This window comes from Schistocerca americana, unplaced genomic scaffold, assembly GCF_021461395.2.
Source record: "Schistocerca americana isolate TAMUIC-IGC-003095 unplaced genomic scaffold, iqSchAmer2.1 HiC_scaffold_303, whole genome shotgun sequence".
Taxonomy (NCBI): Eukaryota; Metazoa; Arthropoda; class Insecta; order Orthoptera; family Acrididae; genus Schistocerca; species Schistocerca americana.
This window is the reverse complement of record NW_025726020.1, coordinates 167501-172500: the sequence shown is the minus strand read 5'-3', so window position 1 is coordinate 172500 and position 5000 is coordinate 167501. Positions and strand designations below refer to the sequence as shown.

The following is a 5000-nucleotide window of genomic DNA, read 5'->3' as shown; positions in this document are numbered from 1 at the left end:
GAACAACACCCAGTGCATCCTCTCCGCCACATTAGACAATCCACACTGTCATAACCAGACTGGGAGGTCCACTCAGAAAACAGAATATCCCACCCACCCGACAACCACCATTGCTCAGCCAAGCCACCAACACCCACACATGTCCTACACAGGGGTGCACCCAACATCACAATACTGCCTCCTCTCACAGCACACAAACAATGGCAGGAATGAAAGACACAGGTCTGCCACAAGCATGGAATGAGAGCGCCGCCTGTCATGAGCCAAAGGTGCATCCTGACGTGGCAAATCAGATGATGCCGCAGGCATCCACTTACTATAATCACAATCAACAAACCGGCCGCCCCGCCCCGCCCCCCATTAAACCTTTCCTTACAACAATGTGTACCTTAACCTAACCTATATCGTACCGTAACCTAACCTATATCGTACCGTAACCTAACCTATGTCGTACCGTAACCTAACCTATGTCGTACCGTAACCTAACCTATGTCGTACCGTAACCTAACCTATGTCGTACCGTAACCTAACCTATGTCGTACCGTAACCTAACCTATGTCGTACCGTAACCTAACCTATGTCGTACCGTAACCTAACCTATGTCGTACCTTAACCTAACCTATGTCGTACCTTAACCTAACCTATGTCGTACCTTAACCTAACCTATGTCGTACCTTAACCTAACCTATGTCGTACCTTAACCTAACCTATGTCGTACCTTAACCTAACCTATGTCGTACCTTAACCTAACCTATGTCGTACCTTAACCTAACCTATGTCGTACCTTAACCTAACCTATGTCGTACCTTAACCTAACCTATGTCGTACCTTAACCTAACCTATGTCGTACCTTAACCTAACCTATGTCGTACCTTAACCTAACCTATGTCGTACCTTAACCTAACCTATGTCGTACCTTAACCTAACCTATGTCGTACCTTAACCTAACCTATGTCGTACCTTAACCTAACCTATGTCGTACCTTAACCTAACCTATGTCGTACCTTAACCTAACCTATGTCGTACCTTAACCTAACCTATGTCGTACCTTAACCTAACCTATGTCGTACCTTAACCTAACCTATGTCGTACCTTAACCTAACCTATGTCGTACCTTAACCTAACCTATGTCGTACCTTAACCTAACCTATGTCGTACCTTAACCTAACCTATGTCGTACCTTAACCTAACCTATGTCGTACCTTAACCTAACCTATGTCGTACCTTAACCTAACCTATGTCGTACCTTAACCTAACCTATGTCGTACCTTAACCTAACCTATGTCGTACCTTAACCTAACCTGTATTGCGCCTTAACCTAACCTGTATTGCGCCTTAACCTAACCTGTATTGCGCCTTAACGTAACCTGTATTGCGCCTTAACGTAACCTGTATTGCGCCTTAACGTAACCTGTATTGCGCGTTAACGTAACCTGTATTGCGCCTTAACGTAACCTGTATTGCGCCTTAACGTAACCTGTATTGCGCCTTAACGTAACCTGTATTGCGCCTTAACGTAACCTGTATTGCGCCTTAACGTAACCTGTATTGCGCCTTAACGTAACCTGTATTGCGCCTTAACGTAACCTGTATTGCGCCTTAACGTAACCTGTATTGCGCCTTAACGTAACCTGTATTGCGCCTTAACGTAACCTGTATTGCGCCTTAACGTAACCTGTATTGCGCCTTAACGTAACCTGTATTGCGCCTTAACGTAACCTGCATTGCGCCTTAACGTAACCTGCATTGCGCCTTAACGTAACCTGTATTGCGCCTTAACGTAACCTGTATTGCGCCTTAACGTAACCTGTATTGCGCCTTAACGTAACCTGTATTGCGCCTTAACGTAACCTGTATTGCGCCTTAACGTAACCTGTATTGCGCCTTAACGTAACCTGTATTGCGCCTTAACGTAACCTATATTGCGCCGTAACGTAACCTATATTGCGCCGTAACGTAACCCCCATTGCCCCTTAACGTAACCCACATTGCCCCTTAACGTAACCCACATTGCCCCTTAACGTAACCCAACACACGTTGGGCCTTAACCCAACACACGTTGGGCCTTAACCCAACACACGTTGGGCCTTAACCCAACACACGTTGGGCCTTAACCCAACACACGTTGGGCCTTAACCCAACACACGTTGGGCCTTAACCCAACACACGTTGGGCCTTAACCCAACACACGTTGGGCCTTAACCCAACACACGTTGGGCCTTAACCCAACACACGTTGGGCCTTAACCCAACACACGTTGGGCCTTAACCCAACACACGTTGGGCCTTAACCCAACACACGTTGGGCCTTAACCCAACACACGTTGGGCCTTAACCTGCTCTGTAATTGTCATACGACGCGTTAAATTAGTGTAGTGTTGCCTAACTGCAACCCCCGCAATATAGTTTGCTACTCGCACTGCCCGGTCCCCAGTGTATCGCTTCATGTTAAACACCTTGCAGCTATACACTGTAATGTGGATGGCAGCAGGACGTACATGCTCAATGCCCTTTGCAGTTGTTCATTGGCATTTGCAGTTGTTCATTGGCATTCGCATGTGCGAAGCACTTAGCCTACGCTGTGGTACGGCCTGTGTCAACTGTCCGCTGATGTTGTACGTCCAAATCACACACTGTACTGCACATTGGTCCTCATGTACTGAATGATACATCGTGGTACATGTGACCGTACAACGACTGCGCCAACAACGGCGAACCATGCGGTCCAAATGTTGTGCACTCAGCTACGTGTCGTCTCCCTATAAGAGCTGGATTGCAGTGTGGTATGCCCTGGATGGCGATCAGCATGAGCCGTCTGTTGATGTAGTGGCGCGTGTTGTCAGACGTAGTCGTCTCTTCTCACACACCGTGATAGCATGGTGCACTGCGTTCCACATCTGCGACATGCGACAGAGGCCGGTTGACAGTCGTTCGCGCAATGGACATCGCATACGTACGGGGGCCACCTTCCACGTGTTCGCGAAGCGTGCACATGTTGTTGCGTGTATGTGGGCAGACATAGTGTGTCGTGACACCTGACACAGGCATGCAACAATCGTTGAATTTGCAAATGGCGATGGACGCCTACGTTTGCTGGTGACGTTATGCAAATGAACAACTGGTAAACCGTTGTGGTGCGGTTGTTCTCGCTAGAGGTGAATCAGTGATGGCGACGATCGGTTGAGCTACCAACCGGTTGTTCCAGCGATACCCACCATGCCCACGAACGTGAATGGCATCTGGGTGTGAAGCGATACGCGGCGGTGGCTGGGTGGGACCGTCCCCGGCCGGTGAGGGGGGGCCTCCCGGCGTGCTGGCCGCGCGGTGCGTGGGCGCACGCGCTACAGCCGGCTGGTGGGGGCGGCCAGTGGCAGGCGCGCCGGCCGACGGAGGCGGCAGGCGGCGCAGCTGCGCGCCGGCGCACCCTGCACGCGGCGCCGTGCGGCCAAAGTAGGTCCTCGCGGGCCCGGTGCGAAGCGCGGTGGACATCTGCAGTGTGCTGGTCCGATTGAGGACTGTGTGCGCTGAGGATGCGCCGCCGCCCGGCGATCGGCGCCGCGACGCCGTCTGCTGCTCGGTCGCCTCTGCGGTTCTCGCAGGTGGTTTGTATCGCAGCTGTGCGGACGTGTTGGCGCGTGCGCTGTGCTGGGAGAGTTCGCTTCGGCACCCAAGTGGGGCTTTTGTCCTTCTGTGGCGCTGGCGTTGGAGCTGCCGGTCACCGTAGGTGGCGCGTGTTGTCTCCCGCCGGCAATGCCACGACAGCACGCTCCCGGGCCTCTGTCGGCAGCGGCAAGCTCAGTTGGGAGCACGGGTGGTCGCACCTAAAGCGTCTACTCGCCAAACTCCGGGCGATTGCGCCTCTCTCGAACCCGACCAAGTACTTAGGACGGCGCTGCGCGCCGCCGGGACCTGAGAGGGTTTCGAGGTGTATTGTGCAGGGGAGCTCAGCCTCCTCCTGTTTGCAGAATAATTGAGCGGACGCTTGCGTGTTCGCGCGGGCCCCCGGGACACACTCCCGGGCGGCCGGCTGCTCAGCTCTAGTTGACGCAGCTCCCTGGTTGATCCTGCCAGTAGTCATATGCTTGTCTCAAAGATTAAGCCATGCATGTCTCAGTACAAGCCGCATTAAGGTGAAACCGCGAATGGCTCATTAAATCAGTTATGGTTCCTTAGATCGTACCCACGTTACTTGGATAACTGTGGTAATTCTAGAGCTAATACATGCAAACAGAGTCCCGACCAGAGATGGAAGGGACGCTTTTATTAGATCAAAACCAATCGGTCGGCTCGTCCGGTCCGTTTGCCTTGGTGACTCTGAATAACTTTGGGCTGATCGCACGGTCCTCGTACCGGCGACGCATCTTTCAAATGTCTGCCTTATCAACTGTCGATGGTAGGTTCTGCGCCTACCATGGTTGTAACGGGTAACGGGGAATCAGGGTTCGATTCCGGAGAGGGAGCCTGAGAAACGGCTACCACATCCAAGGAAGGCAGCAGGCGCGCAAATTACCCACTCCCGGCACGGGGAGGTAGTGACGAAAAATAACGATACGGGACTCATCCGAGGCCCCGTAATCGGAATGAGTACACTTTAAATCCTTTAACGAGTATCTATTGGAGGGCAAGTCTGGTGCCAGCAGCCGCGGTAATTCCAGCTCCAATAGCGTATATTAAAGTTGTTGCGGTTAAAAAGCTCGTAGTTGGATTTGTGTCCCACGCTGTTGGTTCACCGCCCGTCGGTGTTTAACTGGCATGTATCGTGGGACGTCCTGCCGGTGGGGCGAGCCGAAGGCGTGCGACGCGCCTCGTGCGTGCTCGTGCGTCCCGAGGCGGACCCCGTTGCAATCCTACCAGGGTGCTCTTGAGTGAGTGTCTCGGTGGGCCGGCACGTTTACTTTGAACAAATTAGAGTGCTTAAAGCAGGCAAGCCCGCCTGAATACTGTGTGCATGGAATAATGGAATAGGACCTCGGTTCTATTTTGTTGGTTTTCGGAACCCGA

The 5000-nt window shown here is 52.3% G+C and overlaps 1 non-coding gene across 1 annotated transcript in view; it reads left to right on the top strand.

Annotated features, from left to right (window-relative positions):
• The first annotated feature begins 4050 nt into the window (after nt 1-4050).
• LOC124579228 overlaps nt 4051-5000 on the top strand; it is a 1910-nt gene continuing 960 nt past the window's right edge. Inside the window, exon 1 of the ribosomal RNA XR_006972937.1 lies at nt 4051-5000. This exon is cut by the window's right edge and continues 960 nt beyond it. This is a non-coding gene — a ribosomal RNA (small subunit ribosomal RNA).